The sequence below is a fragment of the Macrotis lagotis genome, chromosome 1, assembly GCF_037893015.1.
Source record: "Macrotis lagotis isolate mMagLag1 chromosome 1, bilby.v1.9.chrom.fasta, whole genome shotgun sequence".
NCBI lineage: Eukaryota > Metazoa > Chordata > Mammalia > Peramelemorphia > Peramelidae > Macrotis > Macrotis lagotis.
The window spans coordinates 191,010,325-191,026,610 of NC_133658.1; the positions used below are offsets into that span (position 1 = coordinate 191,010,325).

The following is a 16,286-nucleotide window of genomic DNA, read 5'->3' on the forward strand; positions in this document are numbered from 1 at the left end:
ATAAAAATATCAGAGATAACAAGGAAAAAATGTAAAAAGGCAGGAGATCTAGGTATACCAGATCTTAAACTGTATTATAAGGTAGCAATTATCTGGAACTGGCTAAGGAATGGAAACGGAGATAAATGGAATAGAGTAGACTTAAGTTTACAGTAGCAAGTAAACACAATAACCTTGTATTTTTCAAGTATAAAGACTTAAAATTTCAGAATAAGAATTCATTATTTGCTTAAAAAAATGAAGGAAAAATTGGAAAGTAAAATGGCAAAAACTGGTCATGGACCAATATCTCACACCATTTACCAAAATAAAGTAAAAATGACTTAGCTATAAAGAGAAATTTTCCAAGAAAATTAAAGTACATTCATAGATTTTTGAGCTGAAAGTTTCATTTGATTTCTAGTTTTTTTTTATTTTTTTAGATAAGGAACTAGAAACCCAAAAAGGTCAAGGAACTGACCATGGTTATCTAGTAAGTGAGAAAGTTAAGATTCTAATACATGTCCTGTGACTCCATAATAAGTGCTCCTTCTTCAGTAAGTCAAAAATACAGAAGAAAAAGAAAACCCAGATACAGAAGAAAAAGAAAAAGAAAAATACAAAAGAAAAAGAAAAGGTCCCAGAGTTAGAAATACTGGCTGAGTTTCAAATTAGTCTTATTGCTCTGTGAAGGACTGTATCATCTGTTCCCCATCCCAGCATCCTGCATTCACTTTCTTGGATCAGAAGGTGTTTGAAACAGGGACATAATGGTCCCCTGATTAAACAAATCATGCAACTTTATTGAGTATGATTCAGGTGTTAATCTCTTGTTGGTTAAACTTTTCTTATTTCTTCCATTAAAGCTAATGTTCCTTAGAAATATTTTTCAATTTTTATGAGAACTAAAATATTGTAAAATAATCAGAGCTGACATTTTTTATAATGAGTTAAGGTTTACTAAATCCTTTGAATGCATTATGTTAACTGCCCCTAGAAATAATGTATAAAACATTTACTATATTTAACAAATGCTAACACCCCATAATAACAAGTTAACAGAGTCAAAATTCTTGCATGTTTTTTGATTAGCTACTTGTTTTTGTAAAGTATAATTTGCAATTATATGAGCAATATTTTGGCAGATGGAAACAACATATTACATAATAGGCTAAAATTACAAAAATATAGGCATTGCTGTTGCCTATCAAAATGAATTCCATGAGAGACTTGTCCACCTGAAGTCATTGTTTTGTTCAGCATCTACCAAATGTTTTGAAAAATCCCTAGATATTTTTCTGTACCTCGGTGATCATTTTGCTTACAGAGATGAGTTAATAAACAAACTTATTGATGTCTACCAAATGAAGCTGTGTTCTCATTGCAAAGGGTTCTTCCTCCAGTGATGCAGATCATAAACATGTTTGTCCAAGTCTCCACAGTTTTGCTGCCAGAGATCCATTCCGCATGCTAATGACTGGATTATGTTGATGTTGATACAATTTTGAGGGTGTTGAAGGATCCATTCTCTGATGTTCATGAAGGTAATTGAAGGTAGAGAATAGATACGAAAGCTATGAGAAATCTCAAATGTGTAACTACCAAAAAATGCAACTGAAGAGTACATTGACAATTATGAAATCTCTCTCTCTCTCTCTCTCTCTCTCTCTCTCTCTAATTACATAGGAGCTGTAGTAAATGGTGTCCAAAATATCTTAGTTTTAAGCTTTTAAGTAGTTTTAAGCTATTAAATCTGTTAGGACTTTTGGTTTATCCTGTTGCTGAATTAAATTGAGTTTAGCTATTCCATTAAAATATCCCAAATTTATTATGGTGGAAAAGTCATCTTAATGCTTTCATTTTCCTAAATCCTAATAAATTTTGTTAGGTCACAAATGATGGCAAATAGTAGGGAAGAGTTAGTCAACCAAGGTTGAGGGAGACTTTAAAACTTTGCATAGAGAAAAGTATAGGGAAAGAGATACTAGTAATAACTGAGGGGAGATAGCAATAACATGGAAGGTTAAGAGGGAAAAAAATTACCACAGAAAGGATAAATATTTAGCCTGAAATGTCTAAATAAAACAATATAGTTGACAATTAGTGAGTGCCCCAAAGAGGAAAAATCAAATCACTAATATTAGAAATGAGAAAAAGAGATAACGACTAAAGGACTTAGAAAATCATTGGTTTCGCAGGACTATAATAGTGAATTTGAAAATTCACCAAAAGACGTAAAGATGCATAAAATATCCAAACTAACAAAAATAATAAACAGACAACTAAATATAATAATCTCATCAGGAGAAATCAATCTCCAACAAAAAATTGGACCCAAACTGATTCATAGACAGACCTGATTAAACTTTTTAAGAATATGTCCTTTACTATGTAGACTTTTTCAAAAGATAAAAGTGTCAGACTGCATATTTTTTTTAAAGAGGCAAATATTGCATTGGTCCTTGAACAAAGCAAAAATTTGAGGAAGAAATTTATATATGTTAATCATTACAGACTATCAAAGCAAAAATAATAATTAGCCTAAGTATACATATATGATGTACAAATACATATGCATGCAGGTATATGTAATAAGATAATTACCTTACCGTTTAGCAGTTTTTCTTGCTAAAATGGATTTGATTTTCCATGCTTTAAAAAAACTCTTCAGAATATTAGTTATAATTCAAGAATAATTTTGTGGGTTAATTTTCCATGGCTAGAGTGAGGAAGACCTGAGTACAAATTTGATCTCAGACACTGACTTGCTATGTGACCCTGGACAAGAAACTTGCCTTGGTTTCTTCATTTATAAAAACTGGGGAAGAAAATGGCAAACTGCACCCCAAATGGGACTATAAAAACTGAACATTATTGAAATGACAGACATAGCAACAAACACAGCATCAACAACAAAACACTTCTAAACTGCCAGGTAACTGGTTTAATTGTATCATTGTTGTTGTTAAGATGGTGGAATTTTCTCAGTTTCCTCAGGACCCTGACTATGTGGTTGCCTGCCTAATATTCTAGGATCAGTTTGGTTATATTTAGATGCTTTCATCATCAGGTTCCATATTAGGTACTGAATTTTTTGGTTATGACAACCTTTATTTACTCATTTATAAAAGACTAAAAATCTATATCAGTAGTAGAAGTATACCCAAAAATGAAATTTTATAATTATATATAATGTTATATAATATACATATAATCTACATATAATATATGCTAGAACTGTATATATAAGAGAACTATATAAATATTATATAACTATATAACCATAACTATAACTATATATATATATATATACATATATATATATATATATATCTATATGAAATGGAACACTATTCTTTTTCCCTTCATTTTCAACAAAGACCACAACATCAGGGAAGTGATGTCATTACAAGGACATGAACTGGATTTGATTGGGAGGATGCTGTGTTAAGCCATCAGTCTCACTTTCTCCTCTAGAGCCATATGGATCCAGTGGCCAGAAAATAATAAGGACAACTGGAGAAGGTCCTGGATATGAGGTAATCAGGGTTAAATGACTTGCACCAAGATTACATAGCTAGTTAGTGGAAAGTATCTGAATTTGGATCTATACTCCCATCCTTCAGAATTTAAGTCCTGTGCTCCATACATTACATCACCTAGCATCTTTGAAATGACCAATACTTCCAATTTTGGGTGAAGAAAAAGCAGAAAAATTGGGAACCTTTGAAAATCCTATTTTTAGCCAAATTGCTTCTAAATGTTTTCTCATTCATATTAGCTCTTGGTTTCAGATAGATATTTTTCTGTTGTGCTCAGAACACTGTCATTCTCTACCTATTATTTTTAATTTTTTTAATTATGAATTATGCTGGATTTGTCAAAGTCCTTTTTAATATCTGCTTCAAGAGAGGCAATGGAGCATAATAAATACAGTAGTGAACCTGGAGCCTGAAAGATGCAGATTCATATCCTGACACTTAACTGTGTGACAATCAAGTCATTTAATCTCTCTACTTCTCAAATGTCTCATTTGTTAAACTTGTATCATAATAACAGCAATACCTACCTCATAGAAATGTTACATAGTAAAAACAAAATAATCATAGTCAGTTTTTGTTCTATATTAATATAAATCATGGATGTTTGGGGTTAGTATAGCATATGGATATTTTTTCTGATATTCTACTTGGTGGTGATGAACAGTTATTTAAGGCTTTGCCTTATCATATTGCCTATTACCCAGTATTTTAGTAAACACTTTTATGACTTTGTTCATTAGGTAAAGTGTTTTGTAATTTTTTCCTAATTTTTTTTCCTTTGCAGAATCAGGATCAAAACCACATTGACTTCATAAAAGGGAATGGATAGACTTCTGCCTTCCTCTTTTTATTTTAAAGAATAATATATGAACACAGAGATAATCTGTTAAAATAATCTATGAGACAATGTCAGCTAGTTGTTATTATTATAAGGTAAGTAATAATGTTTTACCTCATTGCTAGCTCTGATACTAGTCTATTTGATCAGTTTCTTATAGTTTTATTTTAATAACTTTTAAAAAACATAACAATCTATTTTATTTCATTTCTCTGATTTGCTAGACTTTAACTGTGTTTATAAAATTAATAATGATTTTTGAGTGTTTTATGTGATCTTTCTATTTCATTTGTCACTTTATTGATCTGTCTTCTTTTCCTTTTAACTTTTCAATAAGTTTCCTAATGGTTAGTCAATTTTACCCATCATTTTGAAATGCTGGTTAATTTATTAACTTAATTTTCTTTCATTAATTTGATATTCTGAATGAGTACTTCTTTCGATTTCTTTAACTTTTCTTTCAATTTTTATTTAGATTCAAGTTTACCTATTATTTACCTATTATTTATTCAAGTTTAAAAATTATTCTATCCATTTTCATCTTATAAATGTGTATAATCAATGCTATATATATATATATATATATATATATATATATATATATATATTGCCCAAACTGCTTTGTTTACAACCCATGAATGTTAATACACACAGTATTAGTTTTGTTGTTATATTTACATATATATAATTATTTTTTCCTAATTTCTTCTTTAACTTAGTTATTTTGTAATTTATCAGTTGCAAATTTTAATGTAAATATATACCTTTGATTAATTTTTGGAATATTTAAAGTACATATGATTTTTTTCCTTTTTGGATTTATGTATATCTTTTCTATGTCCAAATTATTTTTTTTGTGAGATTTTGTGTTATACTTTAAAACAAGGCATACCTTCTCCAATGTCCAGGTACTTTTTTTTACATTTTTAAAATTTATTTTATATTATTACAATAATCATGTTGTAAGAGTAATTATAAACCCCTTCCCCCCCCAAAAAAGATGAGAAATCTCAAGAATAGTGAGAGGGTGATAGAGGAAAGGATAGTCAGATATAACATATTTTTTATTTACACATTACTAAAATATTCTTATTTAAGAGTAAATATATTATTCCTCCACCACAAAATATAAAACCTCATGTGAAATAAAGTAAAAGAAAGAGAAAATATGTGTTTCAGTCTGTGTTCTGATACTATCAGCCCTGTCTTGGATAACATTCTTTATCATAAGTCCATCACAGAAGTTACTTCTGTATTTTTCCACAGTTGCTGTTGCTGTTGCTGATTGTAATTCACTCCATCCATTCCTCCCCACTACCATCTATTATATTTTCTCTCTCCTTTCACTCTGTCCCTCTTCTAAAATGTGCTGTAGGGTAACTGAGTGGCACAATGGATAGAGCACTGTCGCTGGGGCTAAGAGGCCCCAAGCCCACATCCCACCCTAGAGACCCAGCAACCACTTGGCCTCGTGGTCCCAGACAGGCCACCCAATTCCAGTACCTTACAAAAAGTAAAAAAGGAAATGTGTTATATTTGACTATTCTCTCCTATGATCTACCCTGTCCTCTATCACCCACATCCTCACCTTGTCCCCATCCCCTTCTCTCCTTTTTTTCTCTAGATGTCTATACCCTATTGAGTGTGTAGGCTGTTTCTTCTCTGAGCCATTTCTTATAAGAGTGAAGGTTCCCTCATTCCCCCTTGTCTTTCCCCCTTCCATATTATTGCAAAAGCTCATTGTAAAAAAAAAATCTCTTATATGAAATATCTTAGCCTATTCCACCTCTCCTTTCTCTTACTCCCAGTACATTTCTCTTTCACTCATTGACTCCATTTTTCCCATATATCTTCAAATTCAGCTCTCTCCTGTGCTTCATCTATAAAAGCTCCTTCTCCCTGCTCTATTAAATGAGAGGTTTCATATGAGTATTATCAGTATCATTTTTCCATGTGGGAATACATGCAGTTCATCATCATTAAGTCCCTCATAATTTACCCTTCTCCTCCACTCTCTATGCTTCACCTAAGTCCTGTACTTGAAGGTCAAACTTTCTGTTCAGCTCTGGTCATTTCAACAGGAACATTTGAAATTCCCATTTCACTGAAAATCCATCTTTTTTGCTGGAAGAGGATGTTCAGTTTTACTGGGTAGTTGATTCTAGGTTGTATTCCAAGCTCTTTTGCCTTCTGAAATATTATATTCCCAGCCCTATGAGCCCTTAATGTAGTTTGCTGCTAAGTTCGGTGTGGTCCTGACTGCAGCTCTACAATATTTGAATTGTGTCTTTGTACTATTTTCTCTTTGACTTAGGAGTTCTGGAATTTGGCTATAATATTCCTGGGTTTTTTTTTTTTTTGGTTTGTTTTTTTTTTGGGGGGGGGGACCTCTTTCCAGGGGAGATCAGTGGATTCTCTCAGTTTCTATTTTACCCTCTGCTTCTAGGATATCAAAGGCAATTTTCCTGTAGAAATTCTTTTCCTGATCATGACTTTCAGATAGACCAATAACTTTTAAATTATCTCTCTTGGATCTGTTTTTTTCAGATCAGTTGTTTATTCATTGAGTTATTTCATATTTTCTTTTAGCTTTTCATTGTTCTGGCACTGAATAACCGTGTTCTGATTTCTCTCAAAGTTATTAGCTTCCTTTAGCTTCATTCTACATTTGAAGGATTTGTTTTTCTCAGAGAGCTTTCTTATCTCCTTTTCCATCTGGTCAATGAGGCTCTTTAAAGCATTTTTATCCTCAATACTTATCGAACTGTTTTATCCATTTGACTTAAGCTAGTTTTTAACATGTTATTTTCTTCAGCACTTTTTTGAATCTCCTTGACTAAGCTGCTGACTTCGTTTTCATGTTTTTCCTTCATCTCTCTCATTTCTTTTCCCAATTTTTCTTCTATCTCCCTTACTTTATTTTCAAAATCTTTTTTGAGCTCTATCATAGCCTGAGCACAACTTCTATATTTCTTGGAGCCTTTAGATGTAGAAGCTTGAACTTTCTCAACTTCACATTGAGTATTTTGAGCTTCCATGGAATTATAGACAAAGTAATTGTCAATTGTCTGGTTCCTTTTTTTCCTGTTTACTCATTTCTCCAGCCTATGCCTGGTTTGGGGGTGCTTCCTGAGCTTTTGAGTTTTATTGGGACACCCCCACAAGGACCTCAGTGTGTGAGGCTCTGACTACTCTTCTGGTCTGACCACTAGCACACCCCTCTGCCATGGGGCTGGGGGGGGGTGTCCCTGCTCTATGGGGGGCCTAGACTGCTTATCAGGATCTGAATGGTCAGAGCCTAGAGTCCTGTTCCAGGGACAGAGGACAGACCTCGGAAGTCTCCCTCCACTCTTTACCTTTGGTGGGCTGAGCACTCAGGGCACAGCTACCTGGAGGCTCCTGCTGGGTAACTCCGCAGGCCTGCTTCCATTTCCTGCATCTGGGCTGCTATGGCCACACTGAATGCCGTGACCATGCTGAGGGCCTAGGCTTTGTACTTCCTCTGACAGAGGTTTCCCTGCTGATCTTCCAAGTTGTGCTTGGTGATCCCTGGGGTGCAGGTCAGGAAACTGCTTCTGTTGCTGCAAGCCATGGCTCCCAGATGCCCTGGGCTGTTCCTGGGAGGCTGAAGTTCTTTAACTCTGGTGGGGCTGCCCCTCTAACACAATGGAACAGAGTTTTTCTACTATTTTCCATGTTACCTTGGGCTGGTAAATTGCCTCACTGGATCTTTCTGTCTGTTCTGTCTCTCGAAAATTTAGTTGTAATTATAATTTTAAGATTTTTTGAAATATTTTGGAGAGAGCACCTAGGAGAGGCTCTTCTCCTGTCACCATCTTGGCTCTGCTCCGCAAATATTGTATACTTTTGAAGAGTTGGGACTATTACTTTTGCTTCAAGAGCCCTTGAAGCTAACAATGGACCAAGGGTATGAACACTGACTTTATTTGGTCACTGGAGGTAGAAGGTAGAATCATAGGAACAAAGATATAGAGTTGGAAGAACTTTCATGGGTCTAAGGCCTGGAGTAGTTGATTGACTTTCCAGATCACACAGATAGAGCCGAAAAAATAATTAATTATTTCTTCCAGAGTCCAAAAGTGTAGATATAGTGGATGGATAGTCTGCCTGGTGGTTGCTAGAATCTTAATTGTGTTTATAGGAAGTTGTTTGAATTTTATGCTGTTTGTAAGTCAAAATTATTCGTCAGCCTATGGCTGTTGCTGTGTTGAGATGTGGAGATATAGTGATTCTGGTACTTTCTGGAAACCTGAACTTTGGATAGACCAGTAGCCAACTATTATTGACTAAAAATATAAAGACTTGTAAACTTCTGGATACAAGAGTTGTCAATATAGGCATTTGGTCTATCACCTGCTAAAAACTGGAGCTAGTTAAGTTTTTTCTTTTCTTTTCTGTCACTTAGTACAATATCTTGGGCTTGAAGAAAAGGAAACTGAAAAATGAACAAGGATATGGATTGGCTATAGTCATATCTGACCAAGTCTATAAAGGTAAGAAGACAGAAAGTAGGATCTAACTTCTTTCCAGTGTCTCAATTTGAGTGTGACCTTGACAAAGTAGCTAATGAAAACATTATGTTCCATTTTGAAACATGTAACACTACTCTTTAATGGCACTATGAGTTGGGTCTAACCTATGGCTCTGAATACTTTCTCTGAGTATAACACTAGGTGGAGTCCTAAGGTAGTGTTTTACAAGACAGACAATGGAGAAAATCTGTTGATTGTTGTGTTTCATAGGTCCTCAAGATATAAATCAGACTTCCTTACTCTTGGAATCGGACTGAAATATCAGAATTTTTTAAGAAATATGATTCAACTTTCCCTAAAACTTCTTTAAGACTATTGAAGAGTATGAATATGTTCTCAACAATAAATCATAAATGATAGAATGTCTCAGTCTTTTCCCATTGAGATTTAAATGTCTTCCTCACCTTTCTGTGACTCAAAATATTGACTATTTACATGTATATTACAGTAGCCCTTACTGAATAAAACTGAAAGTAAAGAGAACATCAGAAAAACTATCCAATAGTGTCACACCCATTCATAGTGGTACCTGAAATCTCAAGTCCATCATTTTTACTTTCTAGAACTGGAGAGACATGTCCAATGAATATATTAATAGGGGGTTTGCCCCTCAGTCATTTTGAGCTTCAAATAATTTTGGTGATATTCTCTGTTTTTGTTAATCAAATACACCTCAGAAACTGGATGAACCTTATAGAACCGAGATACAAATTCTTCATAGTCTAGAGCAAATCCTGTGGGTTACCTCACAGAGTGAAGTTATATGTTATCTGATGTTCACTTCTACAAGTCTCTGGCCTGGTTCTTGTGTACATTCTGATAAGGCAGTGTCATTTGACATTATCTCTCATGAAGGGATGGGTCACTAATTGAGATGAAGGGAACCATCATTACCTGGAGATGGAGTCTTTTGTGAGAAGTCAAGAACTGTTTTGTAAATATATTGCTGTAAAATGACATTAAAATAACCTTAAGCAACTGTTTTCTTTTTTCTTTTTTAATTATATGCTATAGACATTTCAATTTCACTTTTCTCTGAGGCCTAGGAAAGGCCCCAGAAGGAAATAAATGGACAAATAAGGATTATGTTAATAAAAATAATACCAGCTTGCATTTGTATGACATTTTATTGCTAAGAAGGCATTTAATATCACTATGTAAAATAATTCAATTTCTACTTCTTTTTCTTTATCAGATGTCATAAATTTAGTAGGATCCTAGCAGGAGGGATTTGTTTAAGTCAATGCAGATAGTAAATGGCAGAGCTGGCTCTTGAATTCAGATCTTTTGATTCCAAGTCCTGGGGCTTTTCCATTTCTCTATTCTCTTAAATGGTTACATTTTGAATGTAGAGTGAATTTAAGATGTGACTATAAATGCAGAGTAGATTCAGATAACTGCATAAAAATGTACAAAATGTGCCATGAGATTTCAGGGGAGAGAAGGAGAGAACTTGTGTTTTTTCACAGTGGGGACCAGAACAATCAGAAAAGGTTTCATGGCTTTAGAGATGATTAGGATTCCAAGAAAAGGAGATCATGTGAGGATGGAGAGTGGAACACTTCAGTCTAAGAGAGTAGTGTGAGGAAAGAGAGGAAGGGAGGAAGAGAAGAAGAAAAACAAACAAGGAAAGAAGAAAGACAGGAAAGAAAAGGAAGAAAAAGAAGGAAGGGGAAATAATCAGAACAAAGGGCAAAAAGTAAGGAAAAGGGGAAAGGAAGGTTTGAAGGGAAGGAAGGAAATGGTTGTTGGTAGAAAGGAAGGTTGAAATTGAAGGAAAAGAGGAATCAACCATATTCAGCATCTACTATGTATGTGGCAGGCAATCTGCTCATTGCTTTACAGATATTTCATTTATTCCTCACAATAACCTGAGAGGGAGATGCTTAGTATTGTTGTTCCCATTTTAAAGTTGAGGAAACTGAGGCAGATAGAAGTTAAATGACTTACCCAGAGTCTTACAACTAGTAAGTTGCTGAGCAGTTAGGACCCAACAAGTGAAGGATAGGTATTGCAGTTTACCTACAGTTCAGACTGCATTGCAAACTGCCAGTGTTGAGTATAGCTGGACTATGTAGGACCTTTAACACCAAGAGAAGACTTTGTTTTTTATCTAATGGGAAATCCTTGACTAGTTTTGATATGGCAGGTGACACCACAAGAATTACAAATAAGTCTCTCCATTTGTTTCTTTTAAAGCTGCAAGAGAGCCAGATGTCATTAGAAGACTAGTTGACATTGATTTATAGCAGTGAACATGGGAAAAGAGAAGCTTCAACTCTGACTTTTTTGAACACCTGGGAAAACTTCACCACTTCACTCACTATTTGCTAGCTTTGTTCATGCCTGTCCACTTTTGAGGGCCCTTTCTCCCTATAGCTTCCCTTTAAGGGAAAATGAATTTCAGTTTGGACAGCTCTTTTAGGTCAGTGTTTTCATCTAAAACTAGAAATGGCCAGCCTGGGGCAGAAAAGAATTGGAAAAGACTCTATTGGCACCTATATTGTGGTGTTTTGTGTGATGTGTGGTGGAGTACAGGAGAAATTAAGACTAGAAACATATGAGAGACAAGGGACTTAATGGGGCTGGCAATCGGCCGTCCCTGTTTAAAATCTTTATCAGCAAACCTGGGAATAAAAGGTAAACCCGTTTTCTTGAAAATTCAGAATAGGTTTAATATGGCTTAGATTGCCTCTTTGGCTCTCCCTGAAGCAGGAATCTTAATTGGCTGTTCTATTTCTGCAGCAGCTGCTGGAAATCTTGTCCTTTAACAAGCTGCTTGGCCCCTTCTACATCCATAGCAAAGGCTATGGATGGATACATGGATATGGTGTCATTGCTGCATGGGTATTGATGGGTTCACAATTCATTGATGGTGAAGTCTGCCTGAAGCATCCACTCGGGAGAGCAAGAGAAAATGAGCTGCCTGGGGGGGAATAGCTTTAAATAAAAGCAGAACAAAACTGTACTGAAAGTCTGGGAGATGCTTTAAAGTGATTAAGGCAGAGAATTGCCTAATAGTGAACAAGTCTCCTAGGAGCTAATTATTCAGAGACTATGGGAGGGAAACAGCCCAGTGGCAGGTGAGATAAGCTTTCTTTTGCATCAGGTGAGAAGCCTTTCTTAGGTGCCTTTGAACCCCAGGAGGATTAAAAGCCCAAGTGACTTTAATTGTCCATTCAGTAGAACTGGTGGAATGAACCCAACTGAATTGGAAGAGTCATGTTCATGCCTTAGTCTCAAATTTCATGCCCAAAGGTAAGTTCTATCTCTAAGTGATAAGATAGAATCTTAAATAATAGTCAACCAGGTTGAAAGAGAGAAGCCATTTGGGAAAAGGCTGCATTTGTGGGCAGATACTAGGACATGAATCAATCAACAAGGATTTATTAAGCATCTACCATATGTTGGGCACTGTGCTGATTCTAGACATTAAACTGAAAAAAAAAATGAGACATTTTCTGCCTTCAAGGAAGAAACATCCTATGAGGGTGGGGTATACAATATAATGATAATAAACAAATTGATATATGCAAAATAAATATGAAGTGATTGAGGATCAACAACTGGGGAATTCAAAATGCCTCTTCAAAAAAGTAATGCTTAATGATCAGAGAGTTAGTACTGGAACGGACCTTATAGGTCATCAAGGCCAATTCCATAATTATATAGATGAGGAAACTGAATCTCAAGGAGATTAAATGACTTATCTAGGGTCACAAATCTAGGAAATGTCTGAGATAGGATTTGTAGCTATGGCTCTGAATCAAAGTCCTATCCATTATCCATGAGTTGAACCTGAAGGATCCTAAATGTTTAAGAGATGGAAAGGAACTCAAGCATTCTAAGTATGGGATATAACCTATATAAAAGCTTAGAGATGGAATATTGAGTGTTCTGTGAGAGAAACAGCATGTGGGTCATTTTGATTGTAGTACAGTGTTTAAAGTGGTAAAATATGTAATTAGGCTAAAACCAGCTTGTGAAGAGTCTCCTTTGGATCTCCCTTAGAATTAGTTTTACCAAATCTGAAATCCAATTTTTATGATCATAGAGATAGAGTTGGAAGGGACCTCAGAGTTTGTCTAATACAACTCTTGTTTTATAGATGAGGAAACTGAAGCACAGGGAAGTTGCGCAAAATTACAGTTATCAACAGAGCCCGCATTTAAAATCAGGCACCATGATTTCAAATTCAATTTTTTTTCTTTTTTTTTCACTACAACATATTTTCTTCTCTAGTTTTTATGAGAAATACTGTGGAGTAGAATTACTACTGGACTAATTAAGGAAATATAGATTCTACAACAGAATTTGCCCCATTTTTAACTGTAGGCAAGTCCTTTCCCTCTTCAAATGAAGTAGATATCTCTCAAAGGCCTAGTATGTACAAGTTTTTGGATCAGTCAATTCCAAATATAAATAACTCAGATTCTATCTGGGTGCTAAGAGAGTACAAACTGAATTTCCTGCAAGCTGTTTTATTTATCATTGATCAATACTTGATAAAAAAAAAAACTGCTCTTGCTACTCAAGTTTTCCATACCATGGGTAAACCTGACTTCTTTCTAGCTGCTTTATTACTATGCTTCCTAAGGAACTCTCTCTTTTTTTTCTTTTTTTTCTTTTTTTTAGATTTTTCAAGGCAATGGAGTTAAGTGACTTGCCCGAGGCTACACAGCTAGGTAATTATTAAGTGTCTGGGGCTGGATTTTAAGGAACTCTTTTAATAAAAAATTTGCCATATTAGTCTATTTTTACCTAAACATATTTTTGTTTTTTTAGGTTTTTGCAAGGCAAATGAGGTTAAGTGGCTTGCCCAAGGCCACACAGCTAGGTAATTATTAAATGTCTGAGACCGGATTTGAACCCAGGTACTCCTGACTCCAAGGTTGGTGCTTTATCCACTATGCCACCTAGCTGCCTCTACTCAAACTTTTAATGTGTGAGGTGTCACTTTTTCTTCATGACTTATCTCTGAGTTGATTTCTTTACTATTCCATTAAAAAACATTCCCCTTTCCAACTCATATTTCTTTCCCTTATTTCCTGACATTGGAAAAAAAAACCCTACATGTCTTGTTACCTCATTTTCTCTCTCCAATAAAAAAGTACATAACAAAGGCCCCTAATTTCTCCTCTTTCTGTTGTTCAATTTTCTCCCCCCAATTCTTGCAAATTAAAATTCAAATTAACCTTTATAATAGTGGTTCTAAACCTGGGTCTATAGGTTTTTAAAAGTATTTTGATAACTATTATAATATAATTAGCCTACATATGTTGTGCATTTCAAAATATTATTCTGAAGAGTCTCTAGACTTCATAGAGAGTCAAAGTGGTTCATGACACAATAAACATCTTTCCTTGGAGCCTTTTGTCTTTCACTTTTTTTGAGAAGCTACTAAAGGCCTTTGAGACCATTCTTGCTTTCTTATTATATCTAAAGTATATTTGAAAGCTGGTGTAGTGAAACAGAGACATCTTTGGAATGAGAAATTATAAGTTCTCATCACTGCTACTGGACAAATTACTTCCTCTTTCTGGGTCTACTTTTCTCATCGTTAGAATCAGACAAGTGTATTATATATTCTCTAAGGTCTCTTCACACTTTTTCCCCTATAAACTTTGAAATAATCACAGTAAGAAGCACTTCCCCTTTCCTGTGCTAGAGTTCTTTCTTTTTATTTTTTTTGCAAGGCAAGTGGAGTTAAGTGGCTTGCCCAAGGCCACACAGCTAGGTAATTATTGTCTGAGGATGGATTTGAACTCAGGTACTACTGATTCCAGGGCTGGTGCTCTATCCACTGCACCACCTAGCCTACCTGCTAGAGCTCTTTACAAGAGATATAAAGAAATCATCAAACCCTAACCTAATCCGGACTTCTGGGAAGCAGAGGGAATTCCTTTCAATCATGCCTCTCAGGGACAATTTGAGAATTCAATAACTGGTATTCTGGAGAAAGCAATATAAAATCAGACTTTCTAATGATGGTGGAAAACTTTAGGCTCTATAGCAAACTACTGGGGGAGATATCTTGGATTCTTCCCCTAAAATTATATCATCTATGAGTATAATCATAGAATCACATACTGTTTGAGCTGGAAAGGACCTTAGAGGCCATTCAATTCAAATTATTCTTGCAGGGCTTCAATTAGAGGGAGTTAATCAACGTGTAGTATGATATAGTGAATGAATATTTTTTTCAAGAAAGAGTTGACCTAGATAACTACTAGAGTACCTCCCAATCCTAAAAATTTATGTTTAATTGAAGGAAAAAGTGATTTTTTTCCAAGGTCTCACAGAGGTAGAAAAATAGCAGAATTAAAGTTTGAAATCATGTTCTTTGATTTTAAATCAAACCTTAAAAAAGAACAATTATACCATTTTGACTTTGTTATGAGATCCATGGGATTCAATGTTAGTACCAAAAATGTTGTGTTTTTGGTTTTTGAAAAAGAAAATTATGTAACAGAAATGGCAGCAGAAGGAGGACATTCTGAAGATGATTGAAAGGACTTTGTATTTTTGGAAAAAGTAAGACAATTTGGGGAGGGGAAATTTAGAAGAACATAAAAAGTTGAAAAAACAAACAAAGAGGGCTCATTTAGAAGAACTCAATCTAAAAGAGGAAATAACTTTCTATACTTCAGAACTTTAGAGCTAACAAAGTGATACTTAAAAATGGGAAGGGGGATATTCATTGTTAAACCAAGAAGAATAAAGGATCTGAAGAAGCAGAGAAGGATTTTGACATATAATCACCGCTTTAGAATTAAAAAGGATCTTAGGAGCACATTACTTATCCTTGGAAACCAGATCATAGAGGTACAATGACTTGCCCAAAGCCACACAATTTAATTTTTCTGAATTCAAATCTAGTACTGTTTTCAGTGCATCATATTGACTCTCATCTGGTATATATCATGGGGTATGAGATTGGCAGAATGTCACACAGAAGAGGAGGGAGAGAATGACCATTCAGCATATAGGACTAAAAAACAAATTCAAGATTTTTTGTAAACAAGTTTTAACTGGGTCAATGAAGCAATTGCTTGTTTTGCAGAAATAAGGCTGTGGACTCATGTGTTTTCAATTTGGAGTTCATCCATCAAAGGTCAAGTGAAGAAGAGGAGAATACTAATGGTTGGCAAATCTCTACTTAGACTGAATCAGCTTTTTGTTGATCTGTTAATCATAAAATGGTCTTACAAAGGCATATATCCAAGACATAATACAAACCTTCTTAAAACTTGTCAAATAGATAATTATGACTAATTTCTCGTGCTTCACATGGAAATACAAAATTAGTAGGAGGATGCCAGGAAGTATTATTGGGCAAGACAATGAACATAGGTATCACAGTAGAATTTTTAT

General features: G+C 34.8%; 1 long non-coding RNA gene across 1 annotated transcript; it reads left to right on the forward strand.

Moving 5' to 3' along the window:
• The first annotated feature begins 3,369 nt into the window (after nucleotides 1–3,369).
• Nucleotides 3,370–14,020, forward strand: LOC141514947 (uncharacterized). Its single transcript, XR_012476161.1, has 5 exons — nucleotides 3,370–3,518; nucleotides 4,306–4,454; nucleotides 8,786–8,873; nucleotides 13,548–13,597; nucleotides 13,698–14,020. It is a non-coding gene; the product is annotated as an uncharacterized LOC141514947 (long non-coding RNA).
• The last annotated feature ends 2,266 nt before the right edge of the window (nucleotides 14,021–16,286 follow it).